Source organism: Leopardus geoffroyi, chromosome B3 (assembly GCF_018350155.1).
Source record: "Leopardus geoffroyi isolate Oge1 chromosome B3, O.geoffroyi_Oge1_pat1.0, whole genome shotgun sequence".
NCBI classification, from domain to species: domain Eukaryota; kingdom Metazoa; phylum Chordata; class Mammalia; order Carnivora; family Felidae; genus Leopardus; species Leopardus geoffroyi.
The window spans coordinates 6,648,080-6,668,766 of record NC_059337.1 but is presented as its reverse complement, the minus strand read 5'-3'; the positions used below and the strand labels follow the sequence as shown (position 1 = coordinate 6,668,766).

Here is a 20,687-nt window from a genome sequence, read left to right as displayed (position 1 = left end):
GCTGATGCTGCCTGTTCTTGGAACACACTTTGAGGAGCAAGGCTTGCGGGCAAGGTGGTTCTCAGACTTGAGTGAGCATCAGAGCCACCTAGGGGGGCTTGTGGAGGGAGATGGCTGGGCTCCGGGGGTTCTCATGTACCAGGTCAACAAGAAAGTGAGGTCTCTGCTTGCTTGAAACGTTCCAGAGACCGCACGTCGAGAACCACGGCTCTAGGCGGGAATGTATAGGCTTGGAAATCAGGCTCCTAGGAGTTAAATTCCATCCCAGACTCCTTACCCTCTGACTGCACAACAGAATCACCTGAAGAGCTTTAAAAGTGCAGAGGCCCGTGTTTTATTCCAGATCAAATGAAACCAGAAAAGCTGGGAGACCCAGAACCACGTTTTTGCACGTTCCTTGGGTGATTCCAATGGGTAGCCAGGGTGGAGAGTCACTGACACGCTTTGAGCTAATCTCCTCATTTGAACGTGAAGATTAAGTAAAATAAAGATGCAGGGGCACCTGGGTGGTTCAGCCGGTGGAGTGTGCGACTCTTGATCTCGGGGGCATGAGTTCGAGCCCCACATTGGGCACAGAGATTACTTAAAAACAAATAAGCTTAAGACAAGATACAAAGGATCTGGCCTGACACAGGCGCTCCAGGGGACCGAGATCTCTACTCCCCTTTTTACTGCCACTGTCTCTGGGTCGGCCCAAGGCCCGCCTCCCCACCCCACCCCCCACCCCCCACCAAAAAAAGCAAACCTCGTCTTTGTCATTTTGCTTCTGGATGGTTGCCTCCACTAAGCGGCATATTTTTTCTTTTCTTTTTTAAAAGATTTTTTTTAATGTTTTCTTATTTATTTTGAGACAGGGAGAGAAAGAGAGAGAATCCCCAGCAGGCCCCAGGCTGTCAGCTCAGAGCCCGACATGGGGCTCGAACCCATGAACTGTGAGATCATGACCTGAGCAGAAATCAAGAGTCAATGGGCACCTGGGTGACTCAGTCTGCTAAGCGTCTGGCTTCGGCTCAGGTCATGATCTCACAGTTCATGAGTGCAAACAAACCTGGCATCAGGCTCTCTGCTGTTAGCCTGGAGCCTGCTTTGGATACTCTGTCCCCCTGTCTCTGCCCCTCCCTGACTCTCTCTCTCTCTTTCAAATAAAGAAACATAAAAAAAAAAAGAGAGCCACCCAGGTGCCCCTAAAAAATTTTATTTTTAAGTAATCTCTACATCCACCATGAGGCTTGAACTCACAGCCCCAAAATCGAGTTACAGGCTCCACCCACTGAGCCAGCTAGGCACCCCTCACCTGTTTCCTATTGGCTCTTCCCACTGCCTTTTAAAACACTCTGAACACCCCATCACCTAATCTTGCTGCCATCTTGTTTCCAAGTGTAGACTGGTTCTGTCCACTCTTGATCCTGAACTTTATGACCTAGAAACCCAAAGATTATCAAGAGTGTTTGGATAGTCAAACCCAAAGGCGTTTTCTCAGTGACTGTTCTCCTTCAATTCAACTAAACAAACATATTTATGCCTACCACTACTGGGGTACAAAGATGAATAAGTCACCCTCCTTGGCCTCAAGAGGTGGGGTATTGGGATAGGAGTGGCTTTTACGTAAGTGAGTCAATACTACTAGTGAGATAAGAGTCATTACGTAAAGTGTGAACTGTGTAAATTTTCTACCTCAGCGCTCAACCTTAGCACAGGGCCCTGAACATAAATATTTTTTGAATGAATGAATGAATGATTGAATGACTGAATGGGCTCCACAGGAAGGTGAGGAAAGGCTTTACACATGAAATGACCTGGTAGCAGAGTCCTAAAGGATGAGCAGGGTTTTCCAGGGGAGGAAGTGTACAGGTAGGAATTCCAGATGGACTCAAAGGTATGGGAGAAGATGGCACATTCCAGAAGTGCTGATGCTGTAACAGGCAGACATGGCAGGTCAGAAGGGGAATGGGAGGAGGGAGGCTGGAAGGTAGTTGGAGACATTGGAGATGCAAAGCGAGGCTCATGGCTGTCCTGTGCCTCTAAGAAGAGTTAGAACATTATCACTGAGGAATGGGAGTACATTTCTGGTTTTAACAAGGGAATCAGGTGATCAAAGGTGTATTTTAATGTCTATTTAGTTTTTGTTTTTTTTTTTTTTTTTTGAGAGAGAGACAGAGTGCAAGTTGGGGAGGGGCAGAGAGAGAGAGGGAGACACAGAATCCAGGCCCCCAGCTGTCAGCACACAGACCGACGCAGGGCTCAAACCCATGAACTGCAAGATGGTGACCTGAGCCGAAGTCGGACGCCTAACCGACTGAGCCACCCAGGTGCCCCAACAAAGTGGTATTTTAGACAGCGTGACAGCAACTTGAGCTCATAGGAGAGGATGAAACCACCTGGGAAGCGTACAGGGGAGAAGAGTAGAGGCCTGATGACAGAACGCATAGCTTAGCCGCCGGAAGGAGGGTCTATGGCCAGACTAACAGGGAGGCGGGGAAAAGCAGACGCACCTGCGGCTAGAATCTCAGGCAGGGGGGTCATGGTGACCTGTGCCAGAACCATTCCAGTGGAGCAGTGGAGACAGAAACAGCTACAGCAGTGGGCACCGCGAGACTGTTAGTTCCCTCCTCCCCTGGTATCTGTGACCATGTGTCTGCGCTCTCCTCTGTCCATCTCAGTGGAAACAAACTTAAAAATATGGAGTCATGGAAATCAATTACCGAGTAACTTGTTCTGTGAGTGTTCTGCAAGACAAACGTTTCTAATAGATTTTAACTTGATAAATGAGCCATGTCTTGCAATACGAGTAGTAAGTGACGCCAAATGTCTGTCACATGATGACAACTGAGCCGATGGTTCTTGAAATTCCTTGATATACAGGTGCTTTGGATTACAAGCATGCTTCCAGAAGACATTATGCTCGCAAACCAAGGTTTTACTGTACTTTGTTGACACACTGAATGTTAGTTTTCTTCTTTTTTAAAAAGTATTTACTTTTTAATTAACATCCAAGCTAGTTAGCATCTAGTGCAACAATGATTTCAGGAATAGATTCCTTTACTCATTTAGTCCACCCCCCCTCCCACAACCCTTCCAGCAACCCTCTGCTTGTTCTCTATATTTAAGAGTCTCTTATGTTTTGTCCCCCTTCCTGTTTTTATATTGTTTTTGCTTCCCTTCCCTTATGTTCATCTGTTTTGTATCTTCAAATCCTCATATGAGTGAAGTCTTACGATATTTGTCTTTCTCTGACTAATTTCGCTTAGCATAATACCCTCTAGTTCCATCCATGTAGCTGCAAATGGCAAGATTTCATCCTTTTTGATTGCCGAGTAATACTCCGTTGTACATATATACCACATCTTCTTTATCCATTCGTCGTCGATGGACATTGGGGCTCTTTCCATATTTTGGCTATTGTCAATAGCGCTGCTATAGACATTGGGGTGCATGTGCCCCTTTGAAACAGCACACCTGTATCCCCTGGATAAACACCTAGTGGTGCAATTGCTGGGTCATAGGGTAGTTCTATTTTTAATTTTTTGAGGAACCTCCATACTGTTTTCCAGAGTGGCTGCACCAGCTTGCATTCCCACCAACAATGCAAAAGGGATCCTCTTTCTCCGCATCCTCGCCAACATCTGTCGTTGCCTGAGTTGTTCATGTTAGCCATTCTGACAGGCGTAAGGTGATATCTCCTCGTGGTTTTGATTTGTATTTCCCTGATGATGAGTGATGTTGAGCATTTTTTCATGTGTCGGTTGGCCATCTGGATGTCTTCTTTGGAGGAGTGTCTATTCATGTCTTTTGCCCATTTCTTCACTGGATTATTTTGTTTTTTGGGTGTGGAGTTTGATAAGTTCTTTATAGATTTTGGATACTAACCCTTTATCTGATATGTCATTTGCAAATATCTTCTCCCGTTCCATCGGTTGCCTTTTCGTTTCGCTGATCATTTCCTTCGCTGTGCAGAACTCTTTATTTTGATGAGTTCCCAATAGTTCATTTTCGCTTTAGTTTCCCTTGCCTCTGGGGAGTAAGAAGTTGCTGTTGCAAAGGTCAAAGAGGTTTTTGCCTGCTTTTCTCTAGGATTTTGATGGCTTCCTTTTAGGAAGCCTTTAGGAATCTTACATTTAGGTCTTTCATCCGTTTTGAGTTTATTTTGTGTCTGGTGTAAGGAAGTGGTCCAGGTTCATTCTTCTGCAAGTTGCTGTCCAGTTTCCCAGCACCATTTGCTGAAGAGACTGTCTTTATTCCACTGGGTATTCTTTCCTGCTTTGTCAAAGATTAGTTGGCCATAGTTTGTGGGTCCATTTCTGGGTTCTCTGTTCTGTTCCATTGATCTATCTGAGTGTCTGTTTTTGTGCCAGTACCATACTGTCTTGATTACAGCTTTGTAGTACAGGCTAAAGTCCAGGATTGTGATGCCTCTTGGTTTGGTTTTCTTTTCCAAGATTGCTTTGGCTAATCGGGGTCTTTTCTGGTTCCATACAAATTTTAGGATTGCTTGTTCTAGCTCTGTGAAGAATGCTGGTGTTATTTTGATAGGGATTGTGTTAGTTTTCTTCTTTTTAAAAAACTTCTTATTTAAAAATATGTTCGGGGGCACCTGGGTGGCTCAGTCAGTTAAGTGTCCAACTCTTGATTTAGGTTCAGGTCACAATCTCATGTTTCATGAGATCAAGCCCCATGTCAGGCTCTGTGTTTGTGATTCTCTCTCTCCCTCTCTCCTCCCTCCCCCCAAAATAAACAGTAAAATACACACACACACACATATACACATACATACATATATGTGTGTGTGTATATATATAGTGTGTGTGTATGCGTGTGTGTGTGTGTGTGTGTGTGTGTGTGTGTATATATATATATATATATATACATATATATATATATATATATATATATATATATATATTCAAACATACACCCAAGTAGAGAGAATAGTACAGTGACACCCAGATAACTACCTTCCACCTTCAATAGTGATCAACTCCTGGGGCATCTGGGTGGCTCAGTCAGTTGAGTATCCAACTTCAGCTCAGGTCATAAACTCACAGTTCGTGAGTTTGAGCCCTACATCGGGCTTGCTGCTGTTAGCCTGTCAATGCAAAGCCTGCTTTGGATCCTCTGTCCCCCTCTCTCTCTGCCCTCACCCTGCTCTCTCTCCTTCAAAAGTAAATAAACATTAAAAAAAAAAAAAAAACAGTGATCAACTCCTGCCCAAACTGGTTTCATCTCTATGCTTACGCCCACGTTATTTTGAGGCAAATCCCAAATGTCCTATTGCTTCACTCATAAACATGTCAATATATATCTCTGAAATATAAAGCCTTTTTAAAAATAATCACAATACAATAATAGACCTAAAATCAACCACACTTTAATGTCATCTGGATGTAATGTGTTTAAAGTCTCTGATTGTTTCATCATTTTTATTTGTTTCCACTTTGTTTTAATAAGGATGCTAACAAGTTAACAAGTCCTATATGTTACATTTGGTCAATCTGCCTCTTAAATTTCTTTTAAATTATGATTTTATGGACTCCCTGTGTATTTTTCTTTGAATCTTATTTGTTGAAGAGGAAACAAGACAGCTACTATCTTGACAGCTTCATGGTTAAAAAGGGTATGTCCTCATGGGGCGCCAGGGTGGCTCAATAGGTTAAGCGTCCAACATCGACTCGGGTCATGATCTCATGGTTGGTGAGTTCGAGCCCCACGTTGGGCTTGGTGCTGACAGCTCAGAGCCTGGATCCTGCTTCAGATTCTGTGTGTCCCTCTCTTTCTGCCCTTCCCCCATTCACGCTCTGTCTGTGTCTCTCAAAAATGAATAAACGTTAAAAAACCAATTTTTTAAAGGGTCTATTCTCAATCAAACAATCATACAGCCTACTTCCATTTTGTTTTCTTTTGTTTCAGTAGATTTTGTAGTGAAGTGTTACCTATACACAGAAAAGTACATGAATTGTTAAGCGTGCAGCTTGGTGAATTTTCCTAAATTCACCCATGTAAACACCACACAGGTCGAGAACCAGAACATTACTAGACCCCTTCCTCATGCCCTTTCCCAGTCTCTACTGCCCCACAGAGGTGACCTGACTTTTCACACCATAGATTCATTTTGCCTCGTTCTGGACTTGATATCAATAGAATCATACAACATGTTCTCTATTGTGACAGCTTCTTTTGTTCAGTATTATTGATGAGGGAGTGTAGGGCAAGTTGAGGGCAAAGGACAGGCTAACAGCAACCCCTTCCCCACCCCACCCCCCACTCCCGCAAGTTAGGATATGTGCGACATTCCTCCAACACTCCTGGCTACTCAATAACAAAGCAAAGGGGTTTAAGTGCTTGCCGTGGCGATGTGGGAAACAAAGGCAAATGAAAAATTAAATTCCCTTACTGCCTACGGCCCAGTGACGTGTCCTTGAAACAGGCAGAGTGACCTCCCTCTAGGAGCTCAGCTGCCTCGATGATGACACTTCGTTAGGGACAAAAGGGAATCTTGGCTTAACATTATCCTGACCCCCCAGGATCCTGTGAATCTCCTTAAACACATAAAAATTCCTTTGAAACTTCCTTTATCTCTACCCCCCCACCCAAGATACATGTTGGCAATCAGACTCCGGGCTCATGGCCCCCTGATATACATCTGAAGGGTCTCTTGACTGAGGTTTTACCAACCAGTAATAAATGACGTTTTCTTAACGGCCGCTAGCCCCTCAAGGTCCTGGAAACTTGAAGGTATATAAGTAGACACTCTTCACAACCCACCAAGCAGCTCCCTCTGCCCATGGATCCTGTCCCCGTGCTTTAATAAAATCACCTCTTGCACCAAAGACGTCTTCAAGAATTCTTTCTTGGCCATCAGCTCCGAACCCCACCATCACCCCAAAACCCCATCACTGTGTCCGTGTTGTTACTTCTAGCAATGTTTTTTTTTTTCACTCTCACTGCCGTATAATATTCCATTGAACATGAAGGTACCACAATTTGATTATCCATTCCAGTGTTGATGGACATGAGGGCGATTTACAGTCTCAGGCTATTACAAATGGTGCCACCGTGAACATTGGTGTGCACACTTTGGAATGAATGTTATATATATGTCCATGACGGCTTAGGTTTTTTGTTTTAATATTTATTATTTATTTTTGAGAGAGAGACAGAGGGCAAGTAAGGGAGAGGCAGAAAGAGAAGGAGACACAGAATCTGAAGCAGGCTCTAGGTTCCCAGCTGTCAGCACAGAGCCCGATGCGGGGCTCCGGCCCACGAACCATCAGATCATGACCTGAGCTGAAGTTGGACCCTTAACCCACTGAGCCACCCCGGCACCCGGTTGGCTTAGGTTTTAGTTTGGGCCCTATTGCTTACCACCTGTGTGAACTTGAGCCCATTCGTTCACCTCTCTGGTCTCAGGTTTCTGATCTGTAAAATGGAAGTAATAATCCCAACCCTGGGGAGTTCTTCTGAGGATTAAATGTAAGGCAACACGTAAAGCTTTTAAAACAGTGCTTGGCTCTTAGTAAGGGGTAATGAGTATTAGCAGTCATTGTTTCTACGTTTCTTGTGGTAACTTCTCGATCTCCCTCACTCCTGCCCTCTCAGAGTTCCATTCTCCCGCATTTAAGTGGCCTGGTCTGCTTTTCTGTCTGAAAATTATCTATTCTCATGACTTCTGCTATCTTGCGTGTGGGCAACGTTGTAAAGTGTTACATAAAAAGTATGACTGCAAAGATCCTTGTCTACAAAACACGACCTTTCCCCTACTCTCCAGTTCTGCTTTTTTCTGATCACAATGCATTCTTTGCCCTTTCCCTTGAATATATCTGTTACCACAGTCTCAACAGATCTACATCAGACTTGCCCAACCTCTTCCACATTAGAATCACCTGGAGTCCTCTCTGACCCTTCCCTCCCCGCCCCCGCACCCCAAATCTAACCTGCAGGGAGATCCTGATGAATCTGGCCGTGCCCACACCACTCCTTTCCTTTCTACTCCCTCTGTCAAGTTCAGACCTTTATCACTTTACCCCTGAACCAGTACAGTAGCCAACTGTCTCTTCTACCTGGCATCAGTCACTCCTACTGCTAAATTACCCAGAACACTGCCTCCAGACTAACTTGGCCAAAGTACTGCCTCACGATGAATAATCACAACAGAGCACCTGACTTCTGGAATGGCGGCATGAGTTGCTCCGTAAACCCTCTCCATACCGAAACAGCCGTAACTGGTGAAAATTAAAATAATAATAATAATAATAATAATAATAACCCAAATCACAATAATTTACAGTATCTGAAAATTGTCTGAAGAGCACACAGCAAATTAAGAAATTCTGTGCAAGAAAATTCACTAAATCTCAGAACAGTGAGAGTCAGTGACAAAAAAGCCTCAGACCTCTCCCTCCCTCCCACCGCTCCGGGCTCAGTGACTCTACTCAGCTCCCACTCATAGGGCAGAACAGGCTGAAAGTACTGGGGCCTCAGTCACTCTTGCCCCAGCTTGCTCACAGGCCAGAGTGTCTATGGGCGGGAAGGCAAACCAACAAGACTGGAGGCTACTGCCTTTGTCCAGCACTCTGTTCATAAAGCACCGCTGTCCCTCTAAGATAAGAAGCCCATTGCCCCTGCCCATACTCCCCATGTTGGGAGCAGTGGTTTTGCCTAGGGAGGGGAAGCAGGCCCTAAGAACAGAGAGCTCCAAGGCTCACCCCAAGGAAACTCACTTTATTTGCAATACAATGTGGGGAAGTTCAAGTGCAAGGTAAGGGGGCTCTCAAAAACAATGGAGACATTGTTGGGAAGAGGTTAAGAGGAGTCTGGAGCTCCACTCAAACAGGAAGTTAAACCACAGACTAGCTAGACGTATACTAGAGGGGACGAGGGAAAGAGACAGCTACGGAGCAATCATAGAAGCTCGAAGCTTGTTGGAAGCCTCGAAGACGACCCCTGCCAGGGGGGCCCAGATGTAGCTAGACAAGACTGTGGGGCAGTTTATGCCCCGGGACGATGTGAAACCCAGTAGAACAGCCAGCCAGCAGCTGGTGGAGGCTAACAGCTGGGTGGGATACCACAGGGGGCAGACAGCTTACCAGAGAAATCAGGTAAAAAGACAAAGAGAGCCTTGTTGACCACTGTCATCCCAGAGAGACTGTGCACATACCCAAGGCTGCACCCTCGGAGGAGTGACATCAGAGTGCACACTCTGGGGGAAGTGACTTCACTAGAATAGTCCAGCCAAGTCCCTGAAAGCTAAGCAAGCTAACAACAACAAGCCCCAGGGTGAGGAGGAATCTATATCCAAAGTTACCTAGAGTATCCACTTTTCAACAAAAACTATGACACATGCAACGAAACAGGAATCTAAGACTTCTATACAAGAAAAAAAAATCAGCCATCAGAAACTGCCTTTGCGAGGGTTCAGCTGTCAGGCTTAGCCAACGAAGACTTGAAAGCAATTGTTATAAATGTGGTCAAAGAAATACAGGAAGCCATGTTTAAAGTAAAGGAAGGTCTGATGACAGTGTCTCATTAAGTAAAGAATCTCAGTAGTAAAGAGAAATTATGAAAAAACCAATGGAAATTCTGGAATCCAAAAGTTCACTAACTGAAAGGAAAAATTCATCAGGGGACCCGGAAGGGGCAGCATAACCTTGAAAAAGGAGAACCAAGTTGGAGGACGCACACTGAACCGATTTTTAAAAACTTGCCACAAAACGACAGTAATCACGACAATCTAATACTGGCCTCATGAGAGACCTATAGATCAGTGGAATAGAATTGAGAGCCCGGAAGGAAGCTCCTACATCTCTGGCCAATTGATTTTTGACAAGCATGACATTCAATGGGAAAATAATTGCTTTTTGATAAATGGTGCTGGACAACTGGATACTCACGTGCACAAGAACGAAGTTGGTCATCTTCCTCACATCACACAAAAATGAACTCAAACTCGGTCTTAGACCCAAATGCCTGAGCTGAAACTAGAAAACTTTTAGAAGGAAATATAGAAGTAAATCCTCTGGATCTCAGGTTAGGAAAAGCTTTCTTCACTATGATACCAAAAGCACAAACAGAAACAGATGAACTGGACTTCATCAAAATTAAAAACATCTGTGTTTCCAAGGATACCATTAAGAATATGAAGACACCTTGGGGCACCTGGGTGGCACAGTCGGTTGAGCGGCCGACTTCAGCTCAGGTCACGATCTCGCGGTTTGTGAGTTCGAGCCCCGCGTCGGGCTCTGTGCTGACAGCTCGGAGCCTGGAGCCTGCTTCGGATTCTGTGTCTGCTCCTCCCATGCTCATGCTCTGTCTCTCTGTGTCTCTCAGTAATAAATAAATGCTAAAAAAATAAAAAAAAAAAAAAGAATATGAAGACACCTCACAGAATGGAAGCAAGTATCTGCAAATCATATATCTGATAAGGGACTTATATCTAGAATACATAAAGAACACTTACAACTCAATTTAAAAGAAAGAAATAAGGGGTTTCTGAGTGGCTCGGTCAGTTACAGTGTAGACTCTTGATTTCAGCTCAGGTTGTGATCTCATGGTTCGTGAGATAGAGCCCCACAATGAGCTCCATGCACTGTCAGCCTCCCTCTCCCTCTCTCTCTCTCTCTCTCTCTCTCTCTTTCTCTCTCTCTGCCCCTGCTTGTGCTCGCTCTCTCTTAAATAAATATACTTAAATCTTTTAAAAGAGAAATGAAATATTGATACAGGCTACAATGTGGATGAACCTTGAAAACATTATTTTCAGTGAAAGGAGCCAGTCATAAAAGACCGCATAGTGTATTATGTCCTCTATATGACATGTCCAGACTAGGCAAGGCTAAAGAGACAGAAAGAATAATAGGTTGTCTAGAGCTGGTGGGGGTTGTGTTTGGGGGAAACGGGGAGTGACTTCTAATGGAGAAGAGGTTTCTTTTGGGGGTGATAAAAGCATTCTAAAATTGCTTGTGGTGATAGTTGCACACTCTATGAATACACGAAAACCCATTGAATTGTACACTTTAAATGGGTAAATTGTATATGAATTATATCTCATTAAAGCAGTAAAAAACAATCATGATAATAGCAATAGCTATTATCGATGAGTGCACTCGTCGAGCACTTACAATATACAGGGTACTGTATTAAGTATTTCACACACATTATCTCATTTTCCACCAGTATGACATGGGTATTATTTTCTTTACATTATAGATGAAGAAATAGAAACTCATACGGTCTTAGTTCACTTCTCTGAGAAAACACAGCTAATAATTGCCACAGCCTGGATTTAAGTTCAGATCTTTCTGCTTCTAAAGCACGTGGCCTTTGATTGCATCTTATGTCCTAGAAGAAGACACATCTAACTCCTTTCCATTTCATTCAGTGAACATTACTGACCACCTACTGTGAGCTCCACCTCGTGTTTTCAAAACTGGATTGAGGTGTATCACCAATGATCTTGAGAACAAATTTAAGATTTTTCTTGCGAAATATACATAAAGTTGACCCTCTCGACCACTTTCAACGTTTATTTATTTTTGGGACAGAGAGAGACAGAGCATGAACGGGGGAGGGGCAGAGAGAGAGGGAGACACAGAATCGGAAACAGGCTCCAGGCCCTGAGCCATCAGCCCAGAGCCCGACGCGGGGCTCGAACTCACGGACCGCGAGATCGTGACCTGGCTGAAGTCGGACGCTTGACCGACTGCGCCACCCAGGCACCCCTCTCGACCACTTTCAAATGCACAATTCAGCGATATGAAGTACACTCACATTGCTATACAGCCATCCCCACCCTCCAACTCCAGAATGTTTTTATCTTGCAAAACAGAAACTCTTTACTCTTTAACTAACTACCGATTACCCCCTCTCCACTCCCAAGCAGTCACTATTCTAGCTTCTGTCTCTGTGAATGTGACTATTCCGGGTCCCTCATATAGGTGGAATCATGCTATACCTGTCCTTTTGTGACTGGCTTAGTTCACTTAGCAGCATGTCTTCAAGGTTCATTCATGGTATAGCAGGTGTCAGAATTTTCTTCTTTTTTAAGGTTGGATGATATTCCATAGTGTGTATGTGCTATTCTTTGTTTATCCCTTCATCCATCAGCGGACGGTTAGAGTGTTTCCACCTTTTGGCTATCGTGAATGATGGTGCAGTGAACGTGGATGTTCACACATCTGTTCGAATCAAGTAGCACAGGGAAGAAGATTTTAAAATTTAATAGCTGTGAAATTATTTTAATGTAAAGTAGAATAAAATAGAACGAGCACATCGAGCCTGTAATCGGGGCTCCTCAACCTGAGCACTACTGACATTTTGGGCCAGATAAGTCTTTGTGGTGGGGGCTGTCCTGTTCAGCAGCATCCCCGGCCTCCAGCCACTAAACGCTAGCGGTACTCTCTTTAGTTGTGACAACCAAAAAACATCTCTAGTTGGGGGGTGAACTTGCCCCCTAGTTGAGATTTGGTACGAGGCTGAAGAAGGTATTTGATTTAAAAAGTGAGTGAGCTGGGGCACCTGGGTGGCGCAGTCGGTTAAGCGTCCGACTTCAGCCAGGTCACGATCTCGCGGTCCGTGAGTTCGAGCCCCGCGTCGGGCTCTGGGCTGATGGCTCGGAGCCTGGAGCCTGTTTCCGATTCTGTGTCTCCCTCTCTCTCTGCCCCTCCCCCGTTCATGCTCTGTCTCTCTCTGTCCCCAAAATCAATAAACGTTGAAAAAAAAAATTTTTTAAAAAGTGAGTGAGCTTCATGAAACTATTAATAATAAACAGGTACTAAAGAGAGAGGTTCAAAATTATTAAGGCGATATGTAGATGCCTGGAGCATGCCGTGTCCTGTGCTAGGATGTCCAAATACTTGGCAGCTGAGATGAACTCGGACAAAGGCATACGGACTTTGCCTATCACTGGCCCTGTCTACCTTTTCATCTTCTCGCCTGCTGGTTCTCCACTTGGACTCTGCTCCAGACAAAACAACTTGTTTTCCTCTACTTAGGGGCCTCTGTGTTCCTGATGTCCTCACCTGCTGGGAATGCCACCCACCTCCCACCCCAGCTTCAGCCCCGTGAACCTTCAAGGCCCAGGTCAAATCTCTAAGCTTCTAAACCAGAAGAAATTGTTGCCTCCTCTGAACAATTGTTCGCAATGTTGATTACACTGTATTGCTTACTGCTCAGCTTTTTTTAGTGTCTCTTACAGTATTTGTCCTATATCGAGATGGGACTTTGGTTTATGGTTCTATCTTGTTAGTACTATACGTCCCATGCAGTAAAAATATTTACTACCTTGTTAATGAATTCTAATATATGGAAAAACAAAATAGGGATCTCTGGTAGGATGTAAACAGCTTAAAAACATTTTTTTTTAAGTTTATTTATTTTTGACAGAGACAGAGTGTGAGCATGAGCGGGGGAGGGGCAGAGAGAGAGGGAGACACAGAATCCGAAGCGGGCTCCAGGCTCCCAGCTGTCAGCACTGAGCCTGACACGGGGCTCGAACTCACGAACTGTTGGCCAAAGTTGGATGCTTAACTGACTGAGCCACCCAGGTGCCCCTAAACAGCTTTAAAAGAGCTCAATAACATGAAATTATGCAGGAAAGGATATGTGATGCACTTACTTAATGCACAGGTTTTATTGACTCCTTTTGAGTTGATAGAATGAGGAGTTCAATTTTTATTACTGTAATTAAGGATGACGTCAAGAACAGGCGTGCATGGTGACTAAGAAGACATCTTTAGCCAGCCACCTGTCTGATACTCTGTATCTGATTATAAGGCTGAAACATTCCCTTTTCGCCTGTGTGTGGGGGGATGGGAGGTGGGGGGCAGTGTTTCCTGAGCATTTTCAGTGCTTGGTCCTGTGTATGTAAGTGTAAATATCACCATATAATTTATCACCCAAACTGAGTCCATTTGAGACTAAAGGGGGGCATTGTTAAAAAATTTCCAGGGCAATAGGCAGAAACCAAGACTATCCTGGGCATAAAACCACCCTATGCATTTTTTATAGACAACTTCACATGTAGGTTTAAGGAAGCAGCCCCAAACATAAGGTTATGACTCATCACTGCTTCAAACGGCCAGTAGGAAGCTTTTCAATAACAAAACAAGCCAAACTCTTGAATTTCCTCATAGTTTGTTCTCCTACAACTATTGCATACGGGGACTTCTGAGCAAACATCATCACCATTATCAATAAGAATCTAGCCAGGAAGCCTGGCCATGGAGAACTCTGAGCTCCCCCGGTCTAGACTTTACATATGCAGCACTGGGTGTGAAAAGAAAGTAGCAATTTTTGACTCATTAGAGTCAACGCTCTTAGGCCTTCTGAGAAATTTCATCAACATCCAGACTGCAGTTTTTAGTACGGTTTTCTCAGCCACATCCTTTCCTGTTTCGTCTCATTTACTATGGTGATGAGGTCTATCCTCAAAAACCTTGACTCTGTCCTTGGAACCCTCTTTCGGTAAGGATATTCCAACAGAAAAATTTCACCAGCTGGTAGATATTGCTAGTAAAAAAAAAAAAAAATCCTGCCTGTTCTGGGGTGGGGATGCATAAATGGGAACTTTCTGTGCTTTCTGCCTGATTTTGCTATGAATCTAAAGCTATATTAAGGTAAAGCATAGGGGTGCCTGGGTGGCTCAGTCAGTTGAATGAATGTCTGACTTTGGCTCAGGTCATGATCTCGCAGTCCGTGGGTTCAAGCCCACGTCAGGCTCTGCGCTGACAGCTCAGAGCCTGGAGCCTGCTTCAGATTCTGTCTCCCTCTCTCTCTGCCCCTCCCCCTGCTTGCACTCTGGCTTTCTCTCAAAAATAAAATAAAAACATAAAAAAAAATTTTTTTAATGATCGCCTTAGAGAAAGGTTCCTTTTTTTTTTTTTAATTTTTTTTTCAACGTTTATTGATTTTGGGGACAGAGAGAGACAGAGCATGAACGGGGGAGGGGCAGAGAGAGAGGGAGACACAGAATCGGAAACAGGCTCCAGGCTCCGAGCCATCAGCCCAGAGCCCGACGCGGGGCTCGAACTCACGGACCGCGAGATCGTGACCTGGCTGAAGTCGGACGCTTAACCGACTGCGCCACCCAGGCCCCCCAAGGTTCCTTTTTTTTTTAAGAGAGAGAGAGAAAGAGCGAGAGCAAGAGCACGTGAGCCAAAGTGGGGGAGGGGCAAAGGGAGAGGGATCGAGAATCTTAAGCAGGCTCCATGCCCTTCGCAGAGCCCGATGTGGGGCTTGATCTCAAGACCATGAGATCCTGGGGCACCTGGGTGGCTCAATCGGTTAAGTGTCTGACTCTTGATTTTGGCTCAGGTCATGATCTCATGGTTTGAGTTCAAGCCTCACATTGGGACAACGTGGAGCCTGCTTGGGATTCTCTCTCTTTCCCTCTCTCTATGCCCCTCCCCTGCTTGCACTGTCTCTGTCTCTGTCTCTCTCTCAAAATGAATAAACATTAAAAAAAATAAAAAGACCATGATATCCTAACCTGAACGGAAATCAAGAGACGCCTAACCGACTGAGCCACCCAGGTGCCCCGAGAAAGGTTCTTAAGTGGTCTCCTGTCATAACCATGGCGAACATTTATTAAGAGCTAAGTATATGCCAGGTACTGTTTGATGCACTTAACATCTATTATTTGCTCCATTGGGGAAGCACCATTAACGTCACCTGAATTTTACAGAAGAAAGTGAGATACAGAGGTGTGGTACTTGCCCAAGGACACCAGGCAAGGAAGGGCAGAGCCAGGATTCAAGGCCAAGTAGCAGAGGCTCCAAGGCCAGTTGCTCTCAACCATTCCCTGAAGATAAACAATGAAACTGACCAACCAGGTGAACCGCTGATTTTGCAGGAAGAGAATAAACAGAGAACACTATCTGCTTTGACCACTGCTGCTTGCCATCTCCTGGAGGGCCTCCCAGATTTTCAAAGGGTTAGGAAATCCTGCAGAGGCATCCCCAGGTGACTTTAGAGCCCGGTCGACTTTAGTAGAGTCTCGGAGCTTTTCCAGAACAAGAGTGAGTGTACACATTCTCCCTGGTTGTCTTCATAACAAGGCACTCTCATGCTTTCAGAAATGTACGTCATACATATTTTTTATTTATTTTGAGAGAGAGAAAGCATGCGGAGGGACAGAGAGAGAAGGAGAGAGAGGGGATCCCGAGCAAGCTCTGTGTTGTCAGCACAGAGCCTGATGGAGGGCTCAATCCCAAGAACCGTGAGATCATGACCTGAGCCAAAATCAAGAGTCGGATGCTCAACCGACTGAGCCACCCAGGCGCCCCCAGAAATGCATTTCGTAGCCATGTTCTACAAACTGGTTATCCTAGGCCAACCCTCACCAAATCCTCAGTCCCCACAGACTACTAACCCAGGAGGCAAAAATGAGTCCATTCTGTCTCCTAAATGGCCTCCCACAGAAATGCTTTATAGAAGGAAATAATGTGATTCAACAGAACAAGGCAAGAGCCAAAGTAGAGAGGAGGACACAGAAACCAGCAACAAGTAAGAACACAAGTTCTATGTGTTGCAGAAGGCAGTGGATGATTCTTGAAGCCAGCCAGAGATGCCTTCAATCCTTTCCTTCTTCTTCCTCCGGGCTCATTCCGCAAGTCTTTTTAAGCCTTTGTGATGCAATTGTTTTAGAATTCCTGAACCGGATGATTGTCCCCTTCTGGAACTCTTGGCTAAACTTGTATTCCTGACAAGGGGTGAAAAATCCATCCAGTAGAGTCATCTACTTCTAACAGCTGCTTTCTGTGGCTCTGAATCAAGCTGGAGAAATCTTCCCAGACCTCAGGAGCCACTTTAATGTCTCACAGGGTCTAACAAAACAGCTCAGTCTCCTTCAGCAAACACGGCAGGAGCTAACCTGTAGTGGGCCAGGCCAGTTTCCCCAGCACATGTACAGACATATGTATGGCCACCAAGCAGTCCTGTTTAAAGACATGAAAACTGTGGGGCAGAACCAACTGTGGGTGCATGCGTGTGCACATGTGTGCACGCGCACACACACACACACACACACACACACACACACACACAGGCACACACAACTGGCAGCAGATGGAAAGCTCTTTTCTGGCGGCCCAAGCTATTTTAACAGGAGTCAGAGCTATGGAGGTCCCTCACTAAAATTCGTTGCTTCTGAAGCCTGGCTTTTTTGTTTCCAAGATGTAAGAGAATAGAGAGGCATAAATAACTACTGAGGCGCAACATTTTTTTTAGGTAACGTGACAACTGAATGAAAAATCCAGCAATGGCAAAGGATTCTTTCTCCTCTTTCACCCTGGAACACCTTGGGTCCCAAGGGGTCTGGGGCTAAATTCAGGCGAGAGGCTCTTTCTGTTCACGCTCTCGGACTTCCATGCCTTCAGGATGGGGACTGGGCTTCAGGAATCCCTGAAAGATCTTATGTGGTGGTTTCTGGTCCAGGGCTGATCAGCCTTCAAAGGGTTATTTGGTCACGCTCCATGAAACTTGAGCCGTTGGACACTTGGGTGAACAGGATGGGGGAAGCTCCATTCTCCCTTGTCATAACCCTGAAATGTGCTGGAAAAGACTTAACGTTGCTACAAATTTTGCTTCCCTTCTCTCACTAAATGCTCCTTCCATCTCCTCCTCTCCTCTCTCTCTTCCAGCCCTGCCGTGCCCTGGTAGGGTGATCCTGTCCACCCCTTAAAGGAGTTGCATTCCAAGTCAGTCAAATGTTCTATTCTTGGCGAAGCACATGCCATTGCAAAAGCAGTTTCAGGCTCATAGAATTTTAGAACTGGGCCTAGTTCCATGGACCCATGGAGGTGAGTAGGTGGAGAACCAGTTTTGATTAAATGCCTGCTGAGTGCCAGGCACTTAGTGTTTACCAGATTTATTTAATCTCCTCGTCAATTATCACTGTTACTCCCAGTTGCGAAAGGAAGAAATCAGGGTGCATATGGAAAGGTTAAGTGACTTGCTCAAGGCCATGCAACCAGTACTAATCAACAGCAGGTCTGACTCTAAAGGCTGCATTCTTGCAGGCTGCCTCCCACTGGGCTGTCATCTTAAGTGCTGAAAGGGCAGTGGGACAGTAACGGGTCCACACTGCCCAGCACGTCCCCATCACCCTAACCAGCTGCAAGGGGCCAGAGGCTTATGCCTCCACATCCTTTCTTCTCTTTGCGGCTCGGTGATTCACCAACCTCCTTCCTCTCCCGGTTATGACCGGTGTCTTGGGCTGTGTTCTGGGCTACAGGTGAGTTAGTCGGTAGGCCTGGAGCCACCAGATTCTGCAGCTGAGCTAACCACCAGTTGGCCTCCCTCCGCTCAATTCACAAGACACCTGACCTTACCCGGCCCCCCAAACAAGCTCGCGGTCACAATTGTCTCCCTTTCTGCACCCCGCCCCCATCAACAGCAAACACGACGCATCTTTTAGCCCACCCCCCTCTTTCCCCACTCCCTCCGCACTGGTCTCATCCAATAGCGTCTCAGCCCACAGGCTAAAGACGTCAAAGGTAACCAATTGCGGAGGAGTTCCTCGCCGAGGGTCCCGCCTCCACCCTGAGAAGCAGCTCCGCTGACCAATGGATTTCCCGCCGGGTGCAATGAGCGCGCGGGGCTCGTAGAGCAGCGGCTTGGCCGCCCAATGAGCGGGCGGGTTCCGAGTCAGGGGCGTGGCAGAAGCGGTCGTCAGGGGCGTGGCGGCAGTTGCTTGGGCGGGGCCGGTAGCGGCGGGAGCTGCGCTGGCCAGGGGTTCCGGCTGCATTTCCATGAGCGCCGCCGGCAGCCGCGGAGCTTCGGGAACCCGGCTAGGGGCAAACCAGGACGCGCTAGTCAACCACGCGCAGGTAAAAGCCACGGCCCGGCGAGCTCCGCTAAGCCGGGATCGCTCCCACGATCCGTCGGGCCAGATCCCTGAGCCCCGAGGTCCCCGTCGTGGCTCGGCCCATCGCGCCGCTGCCTGCGCCTCGGATCCTCCGGGGCCTGTCACCTGGCGCCGCGGGGATCCCGAGGGCCGGCTCGCCCAGTGGCTGGGAGGGAGGCAGCCTGGACCGCGGCGCGTGGGATACGCCTTTCTGAAAGCTCTTCTTTGTCCCCTCCTGCCCCGGGTACCGAGGTTGGGGCATCCCTGACTGCGGCCTCCCTGCCGGCTGTCTCTCCATTGGTGCTCACTCTTGGGACCTCTGGGGTTTGGGGAGGGGGTCTGCCGACCCAGGCCTGGTGATGGAGGTCTGGGATCCGCACCTGGAAGGAGAGGGCCGAGGGGCCTGTTTACAGCCCCGGATACCCGAGGGGCCTCTGCGTTGCAGGGCTCCAGCGGTGCACCATGGATCGGTGGGTTCAAGTTGTAAGGAGGCAGCTTTTGACCCATTTGGAGGCGCACTTACTGAGCTTGGCCCCACGCCAGGCACTGTTCTAGGCGCTTCGTGGGCTTTCCCTACAGAGAGCTGTCCAGCAGCGCAGGCGGCTGCCTGTCCGGCAAGGCAGCCAGTGCCTCGACCTTGGAAGTGTCCAGGCAGAGGCCAGATGACAGCCACCTGTCAGGGATGCTTAGAAAGGATTCTCAAAGGAGGACTGCATGACCCACCTGGAAGGTCCTCCTTCACTCACAGATGCACTCGGGGTGACCTTTAAGGCCCAGCTTGAGAAGGATATTTCTGGGGGTCTGTTAGTTTGGAAGTGGGTGTTGAATTCACCATAATGAATTTTGTGGTCTCAACTCTGAAGAGTGGGTGTTAGCAAAGAGAATGGAGTATGGCAAGAAGATAAGGTTTATTTAGCCACCTCGAAACTCTGTAATTGGGATTCCCTTGCCCTCCATGTCTTCATCTCCCCAATTCCTCTCTTTTGGTTGCTCCACCTCCAGTGTGTCAATTTCACCTGCATTCCCGTAGCCAGATGGGAGGGTAGATTCCAAGAATTGGCTCATGAGAGGGGCCCGGGATTGGTAGGTTTAGCACAGTTCACGTGGTCTGCAGCCAGAGCTTTTGGAGGGCCATTTCATTACAACCCCATTAAGTCGAGTCCAGAAGAGAAACTGTACAGTACCCCTTTCATTACTCTCTGTCATTTGCCTGAATGGAGGGGACATAATAATCTTCTGAAGGTCAGGAGGCAGAGAAAGAACCTTAATACAACTTGCTGCCTGTTTTAGGATGAAATAATCTTTGAATATCCTGGTCAGAAAGCAGACCAGGCCATATACCCTAGACCGTCGGCATAGATTGGGGGCAGCTTAGAGCTGCCGAACCCTTGGTTAGAGCTCGCCTAATCTAGCTTTTCAATGCACAGGTGAGGAAACTAAGGCCCGCAGAGGTCACAGGGCTGACTGGTCATCACGGAGCCGTGACTAAGGGGTGATCGGCTAACCCTGGATTTAGCCAATGCCTGACTCGTATTTCTCTGACCCTCTCGGTGTTTAAATTCTAGGGGAAAGCCAGAAGGGTTAGGAGCACAGATTTTTGGATTGGAATCCTAACCCTACGTCTTACAATCTGTAACCTTTGACCAGTTAATTAACGTCTCTGTGCCTCTGTTTGCTCACCTATAAAACAGGAATAATAATGGTACTTAGATTAGAAGGTTGTTTTGAGGTTTACATGAGTTACTGTATCTGAAGCATTTAGAACAGTGCCTGGCACATAGTAACCACTCTTGATTTGCTAAATTTGATGTTCAGTTGCCTTTTCCACCCCCGCCCCCCCCCCCATATCTACCAT

At 46.5% G+C, this 20,687-nt stretch overlaps 1 protein-coding gene across 1 annotated transcript in view; it reads left to right on the top strand.

Annotated features, from left to right (window-relative positions):
• Positions 1–18,674: 18,674 nt before the first annotated feature.
• The window catches only part of ABHD2 (abhydrolase domain containing 2, acylglycerol lipase), a 104,674-nt gene continuing 102,661 nt past the window's right edge, over positions 18,675–20,687 (top strand). The window contains 1 exon segment of the mRNA XM_045448685.1: positions 18,675–18,815. The gene's annotated coding sequence lies outside the window, so the exon portion shown is untranslated.